Source organism: Daphnia pulex, chromosome 7 (assembly GCF_021134715.1).
Source record: "Daphnia pulex isolate KAP4 chromosome 7, ASM2113471v1".
In the NCBI taxonomy this organism is placed as follows: Eukaryota; Metazoa; Arthropoda; class Branchiopoda; order Diplostraca; family Daphniidae; genus Daphnia; species Daphnia pulex.
In genome coordinates, this window is record NC_060023.1 from 6077051 (window position 1) to 6100162 (window position 23112).

The following is a 23112-nucleotide window of genomic DNA, read 5'->3' on the forward strand; positions in this document are numbered from 1 at the left end:
GAAAAGAGTCAACCAAACATAAAAGCCCTTGAACCTTGTTTTCTCCAAAATAGTAAGAGATCCCGCTCCCTTCCCCCAGGTGACGACCCCAAGCCCAAAATGGTGTCTTACAACACTAAGGCAAACATAGCACCCATCTTCATCAAACTAGCCAACGGAAAGTCCTTTAAAGAAATGAAAAACATAGAAATTTTCCAAATAGTACAGGACTTGGAGTCAGAGCTGGTGTCCTCGAAAAAAGAGGCGTTACCATCGCCACAGAAGAGGACCTGTTCATCCACCCCATCACAAAAAAACAACAAACGAAACTTCTACAATTGAAACAAATTCTGCAAGGTAGAATCACGGTCACCTGTTTTTTATCAAAATCTGCGAGCGGCTTCAGAGTAACAATAAGCCAGGTCCCTACAGGAGACACCCAGGAAGAAATCATTTCTGCCCTCTTTGGTAAAGATTACAACATCAAATAAGTCTATCGATTTAAAACAGAGAGAGGTATAACCAAAATCGATACTCAAACCGTTGCCTTAGAATTCAAAGGTCTTACACCTAGTGAAATTCTCCTGAATGGAATAAGGTTCATACCAAGGCCGTACAGACCTGGACCACAAGACGCTCAAAAAAGTGTCAGCGACTTTATCACACAAGCGCGAGGAAATCCTTCAAGCACAACCCAAACCACCTTTCTTACAGCGAAGCAGTAAGGGGTCTAGCGCCGAACAAAAACATTCAAACAGAAATAATGAAGGCGAAAATTGAGGCCGTGCAAACCAATCTAGCTGGAATCAAAGCTGAACTTCACAAATACCAGGCCAGAAACCTTCTGGAAAGACACCTTCTGTGTCAAATGTAAACAATATTACATTATTAATAAAAACCGCGCGGATATATTGGGAGGAGGCGTCGCAACGCAATCCTGATCAATAAGTCTCTCCGATTCTCAACGCTTCCGACTACCAACCCCGCAAACAATTGAAGCATTAGGTGTCGCGATTGCAGTTGAAATCACCGTAAAAAAAGAAATACTAGACTTGATATCTTTGTACATACCTAACGGCCAACAATGCGACGAGAATAAACTGACCCAGCTCTGCTACCACACTTCCAAACAAGAACAACGCTAGGCACAATCTATGGGAGAGCAATGTAAGCCAAACCAAAGGGGACGAGTGGTATTTAACCTCCTGGAAAAAGAAGACAACCTTATGTTTGCAAACCACAAGAATTTAGGCACCACCTCAGATGCACCACCATTGATCTAGCCAGTATGTCCCCCTCCTCCACCTTGCAGCCACATCAGAAGTTAAAAGAGGACAATTCCTCAGAAGTGACCATTTCCCAATGGACGATTTCTCGATCCTCCCTGAACCAAGAGGAACCCTTCTCTTCGCCGACGAAACGTGCACGCTAGTGACAGAAAAGAGGCGGAAGCAAAATTAATACCCTATCTTGACAGGGTCTCAGAGTGGAGCAGAAAATAGAGATTTTAATTTTCATGCCCAAAATCAGTCCAAAACCTTCACACAACAAAAGAGAAAAAAGACTAAGCCAGTACTGTTTATCTCTTACGCAAGAATCCCTGAGATCAACACTATACGTAAATCAAACAGACGCCGTACTCCAAAAAACAACGAAACTTAAAAACCTCTTCAAAAGCAGAGTTGTCGGTATCCATCAGCAAGCGGATTTGACCAACGTTACTGTTGGTGAACTGCACCAACAGCATCACCTTTGAAAAGGAAACAAATTTTGATTCACGTTGATCTAGTGCCGTCCTAGCCGCTAAGAAATGTTGTACGTTGATGTCACGTTATGTCTAACTGGTCTGCAAGAGGACCTGACTCCGGTAAGTGTTCTTTTTGTTTTCTCTCTTGAGTAAAGTCTGATTTTATTTTTCAGCAGAGTTTCATCTCTATTGTTTTTAATCTAGGTTTGGGGCTCTTGTGGATCACAACATTCCGTAGCTGATATTTTCGGGGAAATTGCAGTAAGAGCCCAATTGTTGCGCGTTGTCGTTGACATGTGGTATTCGATAGTGAAATTATCCTCCGTTCTTTTTCAACTACATTGCTTCGAATTCTTATTCGCTAATCTGTCCAACTCAGAAATATTTTTTATACTTAACGTTGCATTTTTCTTAGTGTTTTACATTTTAATTGGTGACTAAATTTCATTTTTCCTTAGACGGTGTGAAACAGTGTAATCCATTGTGATGTGGTGGACTTCTATATCCATATTCGCATACTAGTTCTCTACACCGCCATTTCCACTTCGATGGAGTTATTTCCATTATTGGTAATGTTAGTCACACGCATCTTTTAACGTTTTATGAATCGTATTTTGCCTGCAATAACTGTACAATTTTTATTTTATAAAAGATTTCTTTGGAGTGTGTTGTCAAAGTTTGAATACGTGGACTCCATTAGCGTGCAGAAGGATTCTCGCAATAGGAATGCGATGGCCTTTGGATTCTTCCCACAAAAAACTTATGAATAAACTCAAAAATCGTTGACTTGTGTTCTTCTTTTCCCAGTGAGTCACAAATGGAAGTGGTCGTCCCTGATAACAATTTGAATTTTGGCTTCAAGGCGCACGCCCACCGCAACACCAATGGTAGCGCATCTGAGTTTTCCCAGTTTAGTGGATATTCAATAGCCAAAGCAATATTAATATTTTTTTGTTCATTCATTGTTTTAGCCACCCTGCAGGCCTACTGAGGAATTTGTGAAACCAGGAAGAGATTGTTGTGCAACAATTGCATGACATGTCTTGGGTGCAAGACCCGGTTTCCCGGACGAGGTCAACATTAAAAACGATAGTACTTTGTCTAGCGAGACACTGCAAGTGGCTGCTGGCCCACGAGCAGCCAGTTTTCCATCTTGGATCAAAAGATTCGGTTTACGGAGACGTTTACTTGGACCAGTTGATTATGCGGTTCCAAGAGTCTGACAGCGAGTCTGACGACGCCGCCACGGTGACGGTCACTTTCGACTATATGGAAGCTGTGTCGTTTCCATCGGCAGTCGAACCTATGTGGGAGGAAGTTTTCGACTGTCCTCCCACGAGACATCGTGTCATCTTGGTTGCTGGGACGGTTTCCTCTCGACGTTGTCGGGCAACTCTAACGACTCGGGGTGGCCAACTTATACGAAAATTCTAGACCAACGTTGCACACTAGCTCTCAATCGGACTACACCGCTTAATATCTCATGCAATGTAACTACGACGTGGTGTACGCTAACACCATGGCAATCTTCGAGGCACCGACTGCTTGGGATGATCGTACTCGTGTCAGAGTATACCACTTGGAATCGCCTAATTTGATGTTTCTCCAGTAAGTAGGCGATGAAAATGCCATTCGCCAGTTGTTAAGGGCCGCTCACTTGGCCGCACACACTGCACCGCCTCTCCAGATGCCTAAAGTGGGCCCTGTCTCATTTTCATCCGTAACTTTAAAGGTGACCTCTTCATGGTGGGAACTACTCAGTGATGTAGGGTAGCGGTAGAAGCCGTCCTGCCGCCAAACGTCACAGTTATATTTTTAGATTTCAGTAAGGTTCTCGAAATACACATTTGTTTCTGGAGCCTTAGAATAATGAGCGATTAGCTTTGCCGGATTTTGTCAAGGACCAGGAGCCTACACGCTCCCAGCATAATTCAGGTCAGTGAGAACATACATGCGATACGTAATTTGTTTTGTAAAGCAGTTTTCTCGCGGAAAAATTACACTCTGACGATTACAGGAGACGTCAGCCTGTGAACAGATAACGGTCTAGATTGGTTTAGGACCATAGAGAATTTTGAGAGACTTATTGAACCTCGAGTTACCCCACATTGTTTCCCACATTTTTCTCCCCTGCAGCCAGCTGTTGTGAAGTAAATAGTAATATGTGTTTGATTGCTCGCATGTGTCCCATTCTTTAAATACAATTGATTTCTACAACTTTTTTCATTTTGGATTGTGCTTGTGTCGTATGTAATGGTCAGAGCTGTTCGCTCTAATATTAATCTCAATTTTATATTTATTCTATCTTTGATTAGCTTTTGATAGGTCCTACTCCCACAGCATAAAAAAAGGTAGGAAAACCAGATCAAGAATCAGATCACATTTTTTGAAGTGGAAAGGATAAGATGTGTAATGTAAATGAACTTAATATTGTACAACTTTGACAATGGAAAACTTTTGTTAAATTTTCAATAAATTTTTATTGTCAATAAACAAAGTTTAGCCATAAATTTTGAAATTGATTATTAAATAAATGACTTTTTGTGATTATCTGATAAAACTAATCAACATAGTTGATTAATATTTTTGACCAAATTCTGCTTCAATTAATTTTATTTAGTTTGGTTACTACGAAAATGGTGATTATATTGTTAAATCCTCGAACAGTTTGACCTCATTTCCCGATTTCTTCTTGTTTGATTTCAGAAAAAGGCAACGGCCAGCTGATGATCCATAAGCTAATTTTATGAAAAACTAAAGAATAAGGAATAAGATGGAATTGAAATGGAGAAACACTTCTTCACCCAATATTCTCTAAAATAACGCACATACTGAAATTTGCATCCCTCACGCGTGAAATCTCTCTCGATCTTTCCCCACCTCCCCAGTCTTCTTTTTTTTTCCTACCGTAGTCGTGGGTGGGAAGCTCGAGGCGGGGTTGCCACATAAGTAAATAATACAAACAACATTCTGTCCTCCCTGACAACAAAAACATCAACATCTTAGAAACAAACAAAAAATCTATTTTCTGTGTTAAAAATTTTTGCCACCATTTTGTATTTCCAACTGAAGCTATCTAAAAATTTAATATTTTATATATTTATATTTTGAGTGGCTGCACTCTGTGCAGTGGCCGATTCACACTGGCTCTGAGCCAAAAGAGGCATGTTGCGTCATGAATTCACCTGTTGACAGAAAAAGGCAGGTTGGTCGCGCACAAGATGATAATTATTACGAAGTTGCGCCGGTACTTTTTAGCATGGTAAAAAAAGCAAACGGGAAAAATACAATCTTACTTGGCAGCGTGGGCTCCGCTCTTTAGCCGCGAGGATCTCCCGCTAGCTCGATTCACGCTGGAGGTATCCTACATCCTCCCATGGCCGCGAGAGAAGTGCTGGAGTCAGACTAAATTTGTAGAACGACGTAAAAAGTAGTTATTGGGAATAAAATGGGATTAATTGAGAGATTTACTGTTTCGATGAAACAATCCATTTTTAAATACAAGTATTACAAGTAATTCATGTACTCAACATATTTATTTGTTAGGTGACATACTTTTCATTCAAAACTGGGTTAAACATTTTTTGACGTATGAAATAAAGATCAGTGAAGACGATCAATTTTATCACGTTAAAGAGACTTGTGCAAAAAAAATAGATGCAGAACACTAACTAAACATGGGCGACCGTACGGTAAGTTTAACTATAAATGAACCGAGAAAGAATATTCCGAACAGAATGAGAATGGCAGATGAGTTGGTCAGACTGAATCAACATCGTGAAAACTTGTGATGGTAGAATGGAAATTAAAAAGGATGCATATTTTTGTTGTTCGAGGCAGCAAACTAGTGCAATATATTAATTTATCTTCTTTAAATGCAACTTCCTTCCTTTTCAATTCGATAATTGTTTTTTATGTGTTGGAAGTTTCTTCATTTGCTGGCTTCATTCCTGATGTCTCATTTGCTTGTCATGTTGGTTAGTTTTTAGTTTGCTTTAAGAAATCCAAGTTTGCTTGAGGTCTTCTTTTCCTTGTGATTTTTTAAGTTGAAATACAAGCAGGCGATCGTTTGATGAATTTTAGCGATCACCACCGGTTGTTTGCTGCTTGCTGCAATCGAACGGATTCTTTAGGTACTCAACTCGTCATCGTATAACCAATGACACCATACTGTCGTCCACTTTGTGCTCCACTGTGAATTTAAATCTATGAAAGAAAAATATTTTCAATTATAATATAACTCAATCTAGATTGGTGGTGTAAAGACTTCAATTTTGCAACGTAATAAGAATCAACAAATTGAAATACCTATTATTTTTGTTTGTTTTTATCATATATTCCTTCGAGTTTACAATTTCTTCTTGGTTCTGAGACTTGGAACTGGGACCAGAATCTCGTTCTGGGTTAATGAAGTAATTACCGACAGTCGTGGAAGCTGAATTTTTGGATGATCGAAGGCTGGTAAAAGTGGAGTTTCCGCGTTTCCTGTTTCCAGATACGGACGAAATTAGAAGCTACACACATTTTCTCATATTTCCGAGGAGGCCTGCGCTGATTCTTTCTACAAGCCTGCAATCTACGATATACGGTGGTTGATTCGACTCGTCAAAACGGCAATCAAGCTGGCATCATTAAAAACTCTTTCTGTGTGTAAACTGTAGCTGAATGCTTTTTTGATGGGAGCCTGGGCTGGTCCGGTACAGTATCTTCCATAAAAATCCGACATGGTGAGAAAACTAAGTCATAGTCTAAGTGGATGAGAGTTAGAAACTTAAAATCATTAACTAAACAAAACCTAAATCCCGAAGGCGCCAAAGGGGCTTTATTCACACATAAACTCAAAGTAAACCCAATAATTTTTTCCCAATCAAGCGGAAAGGTAAGCTTCAAATCATACTCGCTTGACATTTTCGTAGTACTTACCGCGACATCTCTATATCATCTAATTGTCATGAAGACTATATGAAAATATATTTACTGCTTTATTCACCTGCTAGTTTATTGTTCTTGGCCATGTTATGTTTATCTTATTTCTCGCATCGTTTATACTACCCTTTCAGCTTATTTTCTTTCATGACCCTTAGATGTCATAGTCTATTGCTTGGTGTTTCAGCCACTAGACGGTTTAGATGGAGGTAGGAGTGCCCACCAAGCAATTCAACATCTCTCACGATTTGAGTTCTTTCGTGAAAGCCAAGTCTAGAAAGCTGTTCAAAGTGAGCTTTGGTAATAATGGCCATCCATTAGAAGTATTAAAAGGCTATCAGCTGTTGGGTATGTAACCCAAGATATTTAACACTCTCATTGTGTGCATTTTGGAAGATAAATTGGGAGTAAAAGAAGTTTCCAAAACTTCCAATTTTCAACGATCTAAGGTGCTACAGTGGAAACAAATAAATAAGAATTGAATTGCAGCCTGATTCTGTTAACATTTTCAAGATTTTTTTCCTGGCCATTTAACAGTAAGACGAATATTACCAGAAACACAATGGTCTGTCAACACAAACTAACAGATATGTCCAATGCATGAAGGCTGTGGGTTATGAGAAATTCAAAAAATTCCTCCTTGAGTGAATTCTTCAATGTTAGATTCTAAGAATGTCTTACAAGACTAGGAGGCTAATAATGACAAACACATAAGTAAAGAATCAAATTATTTTTTAATTGCACTGAATTAAATTGCAAAGCTAACTTATCTAGTATATCAAATGGTATATCACTGCTGTCAAAATTGCCGTGATACCTCCATGTTGTTTTTAACGTATTTTACACATGTTTCAAGTTTTGTTTAGGAAAGATTTAAGAATCTTCATTCTCTTAATCTTTATACTCCGTTTCGGATATATTTAGGGTTAAATTTTTTTTTATTTTATTAAATGGGGGGAGTTTCACATCGCTTTTCTGTAAAGTGGGGAGCTATAGGAAAATTTTATTAGGGGAATGTTTATGGGTGTCTGATTCTGAATCGTGTCGGCTCGCTGAGCGGTGTCTTCTCTGATCAAAAGAAATAATCTTTGTAGATTGTATTGCTTTGCTTACTTTAAATACTTACTACCCTTAATTTTAGAAGAATAGATAGAAATGTTGTAAAAGAGAATGGAAACTTTGTTCTCAGTCTAAAAGCACTGCACCTGAACAAAATTTTCCACTACAAGAATGTTACAACGGCAGACTTCCTATCCTAACGCCCGATCATTTTTGTTGTTTATTTCGAACCATACTAGTTGAAAAATCCGTCGTAAAATGCTATTGACTTCCCCATGATGATAAATAATTATATGCATAGGTATGTTGTACCGAAAGAAAATATCATATAACGTCTCATAAAACTCATAAATAAGTTTTAACATCATAAGTTTCACCATGTCTAGTTTCTTTTGAACTTTCAAGGTGTTGGCTCCAATAAAAAACCCAACTTCTCTCAAATTAGAATAATTGAAGTCGAAATCCATCAGATTAGGATATCGGTGTTGGTGTTGGTTCCACTGGATCCACCTTTTTGTTCATTTTCAGTTTTTGAACGAAAAAAGAGAGTCGTAAGTCGTAATCTATCCTTTGGTGGTTGTTGGGGGGGGGGGATTTAGCATTGTGTTTTTTCCCGTTCGTTTTGGGTCCCTTCTATGGAACGGGTATTTTTTGTGTTCGTTCAGTGTCTGTTGAGGTTCAAGATGTTGGTTAATTCCTTAGAGATTAGCGACATTTAACATCATGGACCGAGTAAGTTGATTGTTGTAGCTTCGTGGTTGCCGATGTGTACTAGACGGACGAGCGATGAGACGGACATCTGAAAGACGTCAGTTCATCCCGTCGCCGTCTTCCTGGCATTAAAGTGGCGTCATTTGTTTACGTCTTCTCATGTTTGCTCGGTTTCCCTAAGCTGACACTCATACTGCGTCATAGATCATGTTGGTGTGATATGCAGGAATTTTTTACTTTGGTTCTTCGCAGCCGATATCTTCTTTCTTGCCATAACTGCATATTCTTTATTTTATTTTTGAGACTCTAGTCTTCACCCAAAGCTATTTCCACCTTTTTTTATACGTATTAACAAACCAAAACTCTGTAGTGTGAAACGTAACCCAAACAATTCAAAAATGGGTTATCTAAGAAATCGCTTTCATCCAAGAGTGGGAAATTCGATCAAATGGAACACGATTGAGAATGTATATTCGCGAAGAGTGGCAGAAAAACTCATTCGCAGAAGTGGAAAGATAACAAAGAGTAGCAATTTCAAGTATTATAAGATCAATCGGACGCCCAAACAGAGCAGTCATAAGTGAAAATTGGCTCTACTGTAGTAGAATAGAGGAAACGTTGGCGAATATTGTCGAAACCGAAAGTCAAACGTAGGCAGCTACTGGCCACCATCATAGCTCTCTTGGCAGAGGCACACTTTGCCTGTACGTGGTTATCCCACTTTAAGTTCGTATCCAGAATGAGGCCGAGAAAAGATGTAGAAAGGGAGGGAGAAATTTTCAAGCTGTTGATAAAGACAGAGAGATCGGTCAAAAGAAGTGTTTGTAAGAGAATACAACGAACACGGTTTTGACTGCATTAAGAAAAAATTTCTTCTCGTATAGCCATGCACTAACCGCATGCACTAACCGCAGTCGCATACCAGCTGAAGGTTTAGATTGGCAACGGCTGGAACCTTGTGTGTTGTGGCAATGTCAATGTCATCATCGTAGCCATCTATATTAACTGGGAAGGGAAAAGGAATTCTCAGCAGATTGTCGATGAGAATGTTCCAGAAGAAAGGGTACAGGATTCCCCCTTGAGGGCAGCCAAGATTGACACTCTTTTTAGGGTGTGGTCATTGATCACAAAAAAGCCTATCTGTTAGATGGAAAGCTGTTGATCATCTTGATGATTTAACCAGGGCAGCCGAGGTCGGCCAAGGCCACCAGTATGGCTGGATGTCATGCGGAGTCAAAAGCACTCTTAATTTCTAAAAAAGTCGTGGCACACACTTTCTTCTCAGAGAAGGCAGATTCAATAAAGGATACCAACGAATGAGCTGCAGTTTCAGTGGAGCGGTTCCCTCTTAAACAGTGTTGCATACTTAAACGCTATGTTTAAAGAATTTTGTTAGACTTAAGTCTCACAATGTTGTAAACCGCAATTACCTTGACATTCTTGGGACCCACATGATAGTAGGCTGCCTTCCAGCCACGTCTTTTGGTTATTTGCTTGAATCCACTCGGTGTTTCAGATCTATCTGTAACATAGTTTAAGTTCATAAAAATTAGATTTTAGCCTTTAAGCCGTTAGAGGGTTTCTAGTCAGTTTATCTTCGGCGTTGAAGAATAAAATGGCACTTGATAGACTTTAGCTTCCTTAGACTTAGACCTTTCCTTGGTTAATTCACCGCACGGGCCTAGTTGGCCAGCAAATTTTTCGACTTTTGAGATAGTCTTTTCTTTCTCTCATTCTTTTCCTTAAAAGGTTAAAAAGGGATTAAAAAATGGGGGAGTAGTTTGATTCTCAGTATACCTTCCTTCAACTTGAAATAAAAACATATAGAGCAATTTGCCTGCTCAAGAAATTAACAAGCGAGACTGTATTATTAAATTCACAAAAAAATATTTATTATCTGATAGAGCGTGAAAGCAGAGTGTGAAAAAAGGGAGAAAGTTCGAGAGGAGATGTGGTGACAAGAAGGGTAATAAAGAACCAGAGAAGAGTCCAGGGATTGAGCTTTATAGTTTTAATATCCCATCCCTCAAAGAGATGTTAACCTAGAGGACTTAATGGTAGGCTGATGAGCTAGTTTGAAATGCAAAACAAATGTTTGGCTTCGGGCATTTCTATTACGAAATAAAAAAATACCAACATGATCGGCACTAAGTCTGCTTCTTTGATCCCTTATAAGATCGCAATCTGCAAAAAAATCATCTCCGATGGAACGGAAGTAGCGGGAAGAGAACAAAATTTGACCACGTCAATAAAGGACTACATAATTCCGGAAATGTTTTCTGAAAGCCAATAATTGCACAGATCTTTTGACCATGAAAGGTATGTATTTTCAGGTAATCCAGGATTTTGACAGCAACGTAAGTGGTCGTGGCTGAAGCCTCTCCAGTTCGTTCTGCATTTACTTCCTGGATCATGGTGTCATGAAAAGATTTACAAGAATTTTGAATAATTGTAATTGAGAAAGCTGTAACATTCCTGGTGGATGCAGAACGCAGATTGATTGCTTGCCTCAACCCAACTTCAACCCTTCTTCTCGGCCGTCTCCCCTACACCCCCAAAACATGTAGGAAAGTAGATCCCATTTTTCTTGAACCTTTATGATATTTTAAATGACAAGTAAATCTCCCGGGAAAATATGTAATACCTTGGATCTAGAAAAGTATAAACAAGTGTCTCTCCCAAGGTCGTCGATAATGGCACTTGATATTTGTCGTGATTGGGTTTTGCGCTTGACAATCAATTAAATTCAATTCTCGCCGGGGAAGATGAAAATAGAGAAGTAAAAGAAAAAGAAAATCATTTTAGACTCGACCATATTTGTAAAACAATAACAAAAAGGGGAAACCAGTATGGATTTTCAAGAGTGAATCATGAGATGGGTTTTGGATTTACTTATCAATATGAGAAGGGGCTGGACTGTGGCATACCTTGGATTGGCTACGATAACCATTTTACTCTCGCAAACCTCATTATCACCGCAGTCCTTCTCGAACGTGGCCAGAAAGGTTTCGGATTCCTCCTTCTGAAATTGAGGATCGGGTAGTGGTTGACGTTGAACAAGGATCGCCGTTACGTGGACTCATCGGCTCTCGCTGTACCAGCGTGTAGTGCATGCGAAACTTTATGGATGATTGAATGTCTCGTGTCCCCTCCTGCACATATAATCGAAATCTGATTTTAAGAGTTTGGATTCGATAAGGAGGTAATTGGTAAATAAGAGGAATGAAAAGAGATCTTTAAATTGCATCGGCCGTCCAAACGGAACGAGAGAAAGACGGCCCCAAAAAAAAAGAGCTGAAATCAAATCATAATATAATATAATAGCCAAAATAGAGTTTCGCTAAATAAAAAGCAAGACCCAGACGCGCCGTCAAGCCACCACTGAGACTGTAATAGTCTATCACGGCGAATTCTTTAATGTAAATACAATCAGAACACTGAATTATGAAAGCATTCAAATAAAAATGTCCTGTAGGAATGTGATGTGAGACTTATTTTAGTATTTCTTAATACTGCAAACTTTTTACAATAGTGGAAAATTCAATACCAATCAATGTAATCACATGTCTCTTTCAAACCAGCTTTATACGTAACGTTCTTGACATTGCACATGACGGGAAGCTAGAAGGTACATGACAGGGAACTGGTGGGTATTCCTGCAAAATGATTTTTTATAGAATAAGACAAGAAAAAAAAGAATAAGTACTTTAAACTTTGACTTGGATCAGACGACAAACTGATGAACTGGAATTCTACAAATACTAAGATCCAAATACTAAATGCAGTATTTGAAATCTGTAGATTAAATCGACATTCAAGCTTCATAACACATAGATCTCGCTTCATTCCGCTTCTTTTTGTGACATGCTTCTCTTTTCTCCCATTCCGATATATTTTCTGCTTCCTTTGCTCTATTCTCCTCTTCGATCAGAGATTCAAAGACTTCCGCTCCATTGAAATCCTGGTTTAATCCATGTGGTCCTAAATAAAAACAACACAATGAAATTTTGGTTGGATACAGTACTATAGCACCTCCGCACTCCCCCTCTCCCACCCGGACAATCCTCTCTCACTTAAAAAACCCTCAAAAGGCTGTGACGAGGATTTACGGCCGAATCCAGCAGCGTGTTCCCCCTTTTCCACTCACCGAGTGATCTCATTTGAAATTTAATGTTTGAGGTTGATGACTTACATAAAAGTGGCCATACGAAAAGTCAATTAATGACAGCAGTATATGTTTAACGCCTTCGCAATTGGTGAGTCATATTACTGCTATTCAATTATTGATGTTTACGACTAATGTGTTATTTGTGCAGGATGATGAATAGAAAAATGTTTACTTCATCCATTACATGGATTTTCACGATCACTCAACTGTTTCTACCCAATACTCATTTAATGCCAGCAGTTAACATGAAAACAACTCCATCACTAAAACTGATAAACGCACTGCCACTGCAAATAGTAGACATCCCAGGAATCCCATCAAATGCAAAATAAACAAGTTTTCATCCAATCCATTGACAAACATTCGAAGGTGGGTTAAAAACCTGCGCCGTGAAGGTGATGTCAACTTACAGAAGCAGTCTAAAAATTTTGAAATTTTGGTTGGAATACCAGCTATTATTATTGAAACGTGATCGATAAATGAGGATGCTATTCAGTCTTTAGTATGTGTCTCCGAGGAAGAGGCAGACAAACAATCGGATCGCAAAGCAAAAGCTTCTTTTCGATTTTGTCAGGTAAATACAATATTTACCATTTTAATTCAGCGCTCTAATTATTGTTTTTCATTTTAGATGGTAAACTTCAGCAAGCCTCCCTAAAAATTCAGATATTGTAAATGGACAAATTGGATAGACAATGCGATTAAAACTAGTCTAATTTTATTTAGAAATCATAATTTTGAGTATGCGAGCGTCATTCTTCCTAAGTTGTCATTCAAAATTCTGATTTTCTAAAAATATTAAGACTAGTTTTACTGGCATTGTCCAAAGTGACCTGGTGTTCCACATGGGTCCGGTCTCCCTAGTTCTAACTCCTAACCACACGATTCATCAGAGAACACGCTTTTGTTTACAGTTCCCAGTTATAGGATGATAATAACCTAAAAAAGAACAACGAATGGAGATCTTGGTAATACTATTGTTTATTTTAACACAAATCAAGACAACCACTGCCCATAACATTGTGGGCAACGCAATTCCCCAAAGACGAAACTCCCCCCTTTCATCTTGTTTAAACGTCACCGCCGTTGCCCACAATGTTACGGGCAGTGGTCGGTAGTGGCGCAAGCATAGCGCAGAGGGTGGTAGAGAGATATTTTTAGGGTGGGTTCTGGTCGGGTGAAAAAAGGGGACGGCGTGGTCTGCTGACTCTCCCATTGAGTTGGCTCTCTTCTTATCTCTGTATCCATCATGATAGATCGGGTGACGAATCCAACAAACTCCATCTTCCAATTTCGCACGTAGATGATCTCTTCAAGTATCACTACCTGCCAAATTGGAGAGTTGAATACATGATTAATTTTCCAGGGGATTTTCATGGAAAAATTTTCCAACTTTGTAAGGATCCAAACAAAATTTAAGTTGCTTAAATAATTAAATATTTTATGTGGTATAATTTGATTCCTATAGGTAGCTAATTTGAAAGATTTAAAAAATGCAGAAATTCCACCTGCGGACGTCATTTATATGTCATATGGCGTTGAAATTTGCGGTAGCTCTGATGACTTCGCCAACGGGGTGATTCCTAATTTCCAATATTGAATGGCAAAATGTTGTTTAAGAAAATTATCGAATTGAGTTCTCCTCAAAGTAGGAGTGGTAGGACCGCTCTATCACTCCTAGTACGAAATGCTACCGCTGAGAGTCTCTTCAGTGGCTGCTGGAACGCGACGCTGGGCGTTTAATCGTTGCGTTTAACCGTTCTTAACCGGTTACCTGATTTTTAACTGGTTTCATTTAACCGTTAAACTATATAGACCTATTTCTACATGCTTCGTATCCGCCATGGCCAAATGTCGTGCGGCTAGTTGACTAGTGCGCACCATGGCGGCTGCAGACTTGGCTAGATTGTACATATAGTCCAGGAAGTTGTTTACTTGTTTATTTGTTATTTACTGCAGTTTGCCACGAATTGACAAATTCTTCAAACAAAAACAAATGCACCACTTGCCATTACCCATTTCATCTCTTTTCTGGAAATGAACTCAAAAGTTTGGGAAAACTATGCTATTCAGTATTAATCATTTTCTTTTCTGGTTTGTAGCCAGGTTCTTTTCTGGATAAAATACTTATAAATGTTACATAGTGCAAAAAACCACAGTGGTGTCAAATATGTCTTGAACTTCAGAGCATACGTGACGCAGCAGTAGGGTCAGCCTATGCTTGTATCACTATCAAGATGAAGATAAAAGATGAGATATTTTCTATACGGTATTTAATTGTGGGCCGAAAAGGATAGGGCCAGAATATATGAAGCCGGAACAGATTTTTTAAAAAACACTAGCCGAAAAAAGTGAACTGACAGAACAAAAAAAAGCCGAAAACTGATGAACACAAAAAAAATTGTGACCGGAAAAGTTGAGGCCGGAAAAGTTGGGGTCGTATGGACTGGCATTAAAATTTTCCGAGTAAGAAATCGTCAATATTTTTTAAAATTAGTAATTTGAATTTAGTTATAACTGAATGTACTAGTTCAAGCGTGGAGTAAAGGACCACGAAATTTGCAGCCTGAAAGTCCTTCATTTGTCAGTTATCTGAGGATGTATCTATCCACTTGTTGACGTCTCATCTTATTTGGGCGGCTGGGAGGTTTTCCTAACCGTAAGAGAGACGCCCATTTCTAACACTTGAAACAATTCTGTAATGTTGGTAACAGGCACACCTTTTTCCGTTTTCAAATGCACCCTCTCTTCATTTTTAGGCAAAATTAGGAGACCACTAGCACTGCGAAGAATTCGGTTTGATGCAGAGATATCTCCGTTTTCATTCTGATCAGCACACACAAGTATGGTTGTTGGTGCGCCCTCGACCCCTATTGGTTCTTTGAAGCCTCGTTTACGCGAAATTTTGTGTTAAACTTTCTTTCTATCGTGATTGCATCCACACCTTGAACAGAGGTCGCACGTGACGCACAACTTAATGTGAAATTTGCAAGGAAACATAATCTAGCAAACTACAGATGCCCATTGCATAGCATTTTCTATCTAACTAATTTCTTTACGTCCAAAAGTCTCATCAGCAAGGAATTTTCTCTGTACCATTTGCTATTAACCATTTTGCGCACCCACCCTCTAAATTCTCCTTTGTTCTATGCTTTGTATTCTCAAGCGACCTTCAAAAAACCAAATAAAACTCATTGAAAAGTAATGACGTTTGTATTATTTCAAAATTCAAAATAAAACTCCTTCACAGTGATTTTTGAAAAGTATTTAAATTTTTCCAATTAATGTTAACGATGCTAACAATCCAACTCCCGCTGGCACTTGCAACTGTACCTATTACGCCTGCAATGTAAAATTTAATCACAAATAAATTGAAGGGCATATCAAACAATTAGATAAAATATGACAACATTAACCTGTATATGTTTCTTCCTTTTTGTCCAAGTGCTGCAGGAGTTGCCTCATCTACTTGTATACATCACTTGGTTGAAAAAAGGGAATGGGAACAAATTATCTTGTTTACTTTTTCAGGACCTGCAGATTGTGCAAGGATCAACAGAAATAAAACATTCAGCCAACATATCACTTTAAACAATGTGACACAGTTACCTGCAGAAGTGTCTTCGCGCGTGTTCCCCAACTACTGAACAAGCATCATCATCCTTTTCTCCATCATTGGTTGAAGAAGTGAACGGGTAAAAATAATCCTGTTTATCTCTTCAGGAGCTGTAGACGTATTCACGGCAATAAAATACTCGTCCAACTTATCACTGTAGAAAACACCAGAGTTTTCTTCCAACAACTCACAGTGCATAATGGAAAGAAACTCCTTTGTGGACCTGTACAGACAACTTCGACGAAGGCGTAAATTTCAATCATTATGAAAAGCATAAATATATCATTTTTTACTTACACTTATTTGATGAAATATTTAGAGATGAATAACGGATATCCTTTTGAGTAAGTAAACAAATTTCAAGTTCGTACGTGGTGCTTGACGTCGACTGTCAAATGCTGAGTCCAGCTGAATCGATGCAACGCGGCTAGTGTATTTAGGGGGTATTTCGGTCCGGTTGAGTGGGAGATCGCTTGTTAATTCCTTTATCTTAGACGAACTGTAAGGTTCCTTTATTTTCAGGTTTTTTTAGCTCTTAGATCATCATTATCACTCTGTATCTCAATGTTGTATCGACGGCTTACATATGGAATTAGTAACTTTATCTAACGTGGTAAAAATTAATACGTAAAATTTATCTGTTCTGGGATAAAAGGCATATTCAATTATGTAACGTTGATGTGTGGGTAAATCATGTAAACCACAGATTTGGGACTCTTTATTTTATTAGATGTGGTGAACCGTCACCATTGGTTAAAATGGGCCGGAAAAAGGCAGAAGAGACGAGAGGATAGGTATCACACAACGAGTCAGAGCAATCACGTGGAACAAATGATCGAGCCTGTATAATTCTGCAAGTGTCTCTGTCAATTTATAAACGGCGAAATTTCTTCTCTTAAACCCGTGTTTATCATTTATTTGCTAATACTGAATAGCCATACTTAACATGGTGCCGAACCTAATACACGGATAATAGAGGATATCAAATAGAAATCAGTCACCAGCGAGTTCCAGCCCCCAACAAGCCTTTTAATAGTAAGTAGTTAACATTGACAACACAACACGAACACTTTATCTTACTGAATTCCTGGCCTTTGGAACATACTATATCTCAATCCCATCGAACAAAGTCGAACATTAACCCCACATGTCCCCGCCAGCCTGTTTAACCTGCTTATCCTTCAGTTTCATATGACCGATCAACCGATTTGTTTGCAATTCTTGTACTTCAAATGCAATTGTGAACCAACCCTATTAATTATTGCTTTAAATTATTATTTTTCTTAGAGAAACACTGCACTGTCAATCACCCAAGAAATCCTTGCCAAATGGATTTTGAACCACACTGCATGCAGTGTCTCCTAGGTTTACAATCATTTACTCGTCCTCATTAATCTAATAATGATTAATTTCGTAATACAGAAATGTGTGGATATGCACAATGGCAGACTGTGATTAATGATGTCCAAAAAGACCCTGCTGGCTCCATATGTAAATTTTTCGATCGTCTCTTGGTAGATAAATTTAAAAAACTATTTAATATGCCATTTTTCGTCTTTAACAGTTATTATTTAATTTTTGTTGTTGGTATTTAAGGTTGTTGAAGGTATTTAACGCCATTTATTTGCGTTTGGTGGTCGACGTTTTTTTTTCTTCTGTTTAATTAATACAAGGAAAACCAGAGGTAGAAGCTCGAGAACCAAAATGATAAATTATCTGCAGTTGCCATAGACAGATTTCTTTCAAATGGCCCAATATGAAATAAAAATGTAATTGGAGCACTTTGAGTTCCAAGATCTACAGACAAAGAAGTGAATATGCTTAATGAATGCCAGAGTGATTAAATAAAAACCTGAACATTATAAGTGAAAATCTTAATTTGTTTTATCAATAGATAGGGGAAGCTTGAATAACCCTCTGAAAGTATTTATAACAATTTGTTTACACTACACTATATGTTTACACTATTACACTCTTGTTGAGCTCACACTGCACAAACTTTTCAACAGTCAACAGCAGGAAATCAAAGAAGATCTTGTGATGTTCCTAACACCATCACCATGTAAGGAATTGTTTGACATTGTGTTGCGGCAGGGGTAAAAAATAGCCAAACCCACAAATCATAAAGAACAGTTAGTGATACTCTTACACTGAAAATTTATAGAACCAATGACAGTAAAGACCGGTTGGAGAAAACAGATAGAAAATCGAAAATAAAATACCTTTCTCATTGATAAAATTGTTGTTGTAATTGTGAATTCTAATTGAACCAAAAAGGATTTAGCGTTCTTGGGGCTATCCCGAGATAATGATAATCAACGGACCCCTCTTCGTTAATAAATGACATTTCAAACTGAACGATATGAAAACTCATCACAAGTTTAAATAATTATTGTTTTTTTGTTTTTGTTTTTTGTTGCAATTTTACAAGCAAATAAAATAAAAATTTTGTATGAAAATTTGAATTCAATTGCTTGACTCAAATTAAAGAACTTTGGTCCGAAAAAGGAAATGAGAGGTGTATTACCAAATATATATTTTCCCACTCGTGTTACAAAATTGTAGATGAAGAAGAAATCATTGAGAAATGAAGTTTTTTATGAACTTATTGTAGTCCCATCTGAAGTTGCTTATCTTTCGCTGCGAAAAATACGCAATTTTAAGTTTTTTTATGAATACAATTTAAAAAAAATAACTTTTGTTTTCAGAAATGTTTAATTAAATGGAAAAATAAAAGAAAACTGATTTTTTTCAAAACAGAAGTCAACTAAAGGTTTGCAGTTTATATAACTAACCCAAGGAAGTACGATGTTTCTTTGCTTTTGTGGTGCTTAGGCATGGGGACACCTGCTACCGCAGGTGTCATTTTCGCTGTGCTTACCATAAGAATCTAAGCGTTAAAATTTTAGTATTCCTACAAATTCTCTATAAACTGTCTTTATGAAGAATAAACGTTTATAGGGTATTCAACTAGGTGAAGATGAGTTACCCGTTTAGTTTCAAACTTGTTTATAACACCCAGAGCTTTTTCGCCTCTCCATCACCCTTCTAGTGTGGGAAAAAGCTACCCTCTCCCAATTTTCAAGAGTCTGGACGAGAAAGTCACGAGATTCCCACTTATCACAATTTAGCCATCGATGTCGATGTATTCTTCGGGGGGAAGGCTGAGCCAATTGACCAGCGTGATCAATTAGGTAGGTTTGCGCTATACTTCAAGAATTTGGTTAGACTAAAGTCTCACAATGTTGTAAACAACACTTACCTTTACAATCTTGTGACGCAGATGACAGTAGGCTGCCTTTCAGCCACGTCTTTTGGTTATTTGCTTCAATCCACTCGATGTTTCAGATCTTTCTGTAACACAGTTTAAGTTCATAACAAATGATATTTTAGCCTTTAAACCATTAGACCGTTTTTAGTTAGTTTACCTGCGGCGCTGAAAAAGCAAATGGCAATTGAAGACCACACTCTAGGCACTTGGAGCCGATGCCTTCCGTGACCAATCTCTCTCAGGCAGGTCCTATTATGGGTAAATCGTTAATAGCAAATAATTAATGTAATTGTAATGGCATTAGTGGCTCCTGGGTTTCGACACAAATATCTTCAAGAATGGCAAGATATTTCCATCACTATGCAAAAAAAAGTATGAAACATTACTTCAAGAAAGTTTCTGAGTAAACCTGAGTATACTAAAGACTATATGTTATTGGCAAATGACTGGTTGTAAACATTTTTTTTCACCAACTTATATTACTGGTGAGATATTCTCGTCAAAAAAATAAGATCAAGCAATGCGCGGTTCCAAGACTAAAGAGTCACCCTGGAAAACTGGGATTTGAGGCTCTAAAGGAATTCTATGACCCATGCAAAACTAAGGAAGCTTTTAAAAATCGTGACCAAAGGTCTTGAAGAGTTCAAAGTATTGCTGCTCGACGGGATTTGATTGCTCTCACTAAAAAAGGATACAGAGAAAAGTAGGAAGAAATGCCTGATGAACCAGCGAGAATGTACAGACGTGTTGATTATAATGATGACACAGACCCGCATCTGACTATGAATTAGATGAATTTGAAGGATTCGTGGAAAAAAATGTGGAACAGAATCAACCATCATAAAGAAGATGGTATGATCAGAGGTGGACCACATCCAATATTTGCGTCATGTGTGACAATAAATGGACTGAACGATTATCGAATGTCCGTATGCCAATTATTCCGAATGTCTAATAGTTTTATGATTTCTTAGAGATGTGAGAGGCACGACCTCGTGTTTTTACAGCTTTATCGATTGCTTAGTGTAATTCAGCAGCGATTTTCAAAAAGGAAATGTTGAAGGGAATGAAAATACTCTTCTATCCAGTTTTTAAAAAATGTGCAAAACAAATCAAAAAGCGATCACCTCAAGGAAAATGAACATGCAGGACATACTACTCAACAATATTGTAATGGAGAGAAACAATGCCTACGAAGAAAAATCTATTGCTTACGTCCGGAAAAATGGCCATGCCATAATTTTGGTAAAATAAACAGGAAATGGGGAGCATACACAAACGTTTTGGCTTTTCTAAATGGTTCTTGTTCTTTATTGTCCAAAATAACCAAGCAATAATAACAACAGAAAAATGAGCGATGTCAGTACGTCCCCAGAATTTATATGAACTTGCTTGAAAAATAAAAAAACTTTCACAAAAACAGTTTCTGAAAAACAATCATTCTTTGAGTCAATTTGTGATGACATGCTATTGGAAAACTTTTTAGACATTGGATATACACGTACGCCAGAAAGATTGCATTGTCGAGGTCATTGAAGACTACCATAAAATAAGGAGAAAAATTACTTCGTACTGAAATGGTATTAAAGAAAAGCCAAAATAAAAGGAAATAAATATTAAGGATGATAAAATGAAATTTTATTTTGATCACGAAATCATAAGTATTTGAAAAACATTGTACTCTATTTTGAATTTATACATTGATACATAATTAACTTTCTGATAGAAAGAACAAGTTAGTGAAAATCATCTTTATAATTTTATAAAAAATCTCCATTAAAGATAAATACCCAAAAGAAACAATCACAGTTACACTCAAGCTGTTTACTAATCAGTTACAGTGGTTAATCATGATGCCATTTTTGAACTTGTTTGTTGTAGTTTTTATTTGTTTTCTAAACAAGAGAATGTTTGGAAAGTATTAACTTTCTGGGTTATTACTTTGAACTTACGAGAACGCGCTGGAAAAATGAGTCAATTTTTCAACAGGTTGAAATTGGTGAAGATGATCTTAAAAATAACTCTGACTTTCAGACGTCTTCAGAATGCTCCACATCTGATATAAAAGACAAAAAATAACATTCAGATCAAGCCTCTATAGCGCCATTGTGAATTTGAAAAGTATTGGTTAATGTCTCAACCACATTTGCCAACATTGTCCCTCCCTCACGAGTACAGACCATCGCTAAAATAGTAAAATCCTCACTAGATCCTAAAAGCCGTTTCGTTGTCTGCTCAAAAATCGGTATTGCAGCGCGCAAGTATGTGATTCCTTCAGTCCAGTTGTTTTCTTTTCGCTTTAATCCTAACCCCTTAAATTTGGGCTGAAGCCAAACACAGTTCCCCGCAATATGGATGGAGAATTTTTGAAAACAAATCGCGTTCTGATTTGCCTTGACTGACAGAATGACAGGACACAATCCACTTAAATTTAAGAAAGAAGTTAGGAGATTTACACATTTGCTGGAATACAATTGCCAGGTGTCATGTATAACGTCGGAATAAGTACTCATTGAAATAAAACATGTGGGTAAATAACTGGAGGTGTATGAAGGTTTTAGGAAAAAAAATTATTAGCATTTTATTATGGTTTATTTTCTAATTTTTCTGGCAAATGTGATTGTTCTACAAAAAAGTTTAATTAAAAGCTGTGAGTTTATTATCTTTTTTCTCATTACTTATTTGAAAAGAAATTATTGCCGATTTCTTACTCGGAAAATTGTAATGCCAGTCCATACGACCCCAACTTTTCTGGCCTCAACTTTTCCGGTCACAATTTTTTTGTGTTCATCAGTTTCCGGCTTTTTTTTTGTTCAGTCAGTTCTCTTTTTTCGGCTGGTATTTTTAAAAAATCTGTTCTGCCTTCATATATTCTGGCCCTATTTAATTTTTTTTATTTTCAGCCCGCAATTAAATACTGTATAGAAAATTACTCATCTTTTATCTTCATCTTGATAGTGATACAAGCATAGGCTGACCCTACTGCTGCATCACGTATGTTCTAAAGTTAAAGATGTATTTGACACCACTGTGCATTACATAACATTTATAAGTATTATATCCAGAAAAGAACCTGGATACAAAGCAGAAAAGACAATAATTAGAATTGACTCGTACACAAAATATTTTAAGCACATGGCAGCAATTACAAGTGAGCTGATAATAACCATGACTGATCGTGCTACTAGCACATGGATTACAGAACTTGCACTTTGCACAAGACTACAACTCAGAAAATCTATAAAAAACAATGGCTACAATTTACTCGTACACAAAATATTTCAAACATCTGGCAGAACTTACAGGTGAGCTGATAATAACCATGCCTAAAAAAACGACTAAAAAGCCATGACGACCTGGTTAAAATGGCGACTATCACTTGTCATTTTCATGCTGTCAGTGTGCAATAAGCTTGCAAATAATTCAAACTGCTCCGAAATTAATTTTATCTGTTTAAATATTATATTAACCAATAATTTATAATTAAATAATTAATACAAAATATACAATACATTAATAATCTTATTTTAAAAGTGAATAAAATCTTGAGAAATTTTAACATACAAATATTGCCAACGCTTCCTGAATTATAAGAAAATTTTGCTAAGTCCTTGTTGTCCTTTTCCATCCAATGG

General features: G+C 37.5%; 2 long non-coding RNA genes across 2 annotated transcripts; both read right to left on the reverse strand.

The window, feature by feature from the left end:
- Nucleotides 1-2164: 2164 nt before the first annotated feature.
- Nucleotides 2165-5126, reverse strand: LOC124198212. Its single transcript, XR_006876516.1, has 2 exons — nucleotides 2607-5126; nucleotides 2165-2417 (listed from the first exon to the last, which is right to left on the reverse strand). It is a non-coding gene; the product is annotated as an uncharacterized LOC124198212 (long non-coding RNA).
- A 10847-nt stretch (nucleotides 5127-15973) lies between these two features.
- On the reverse strand, nucleotides 15974-16619 carry LOC124197407. The gene is made up of 3 exons (XR_006876127.1): nucleotides 16504-16619; nucleotides 16200-16441; nucleotides 15974-16124 (listed from the first exon to the last, which is right to left on the reverse strand). It is a non-coding gene; the product is annotated as an uncharacterized LOC124197407 (long non-coding RNA).
- Nucleotides 16620-23112: the final 6493 nt, after the last annotated feature.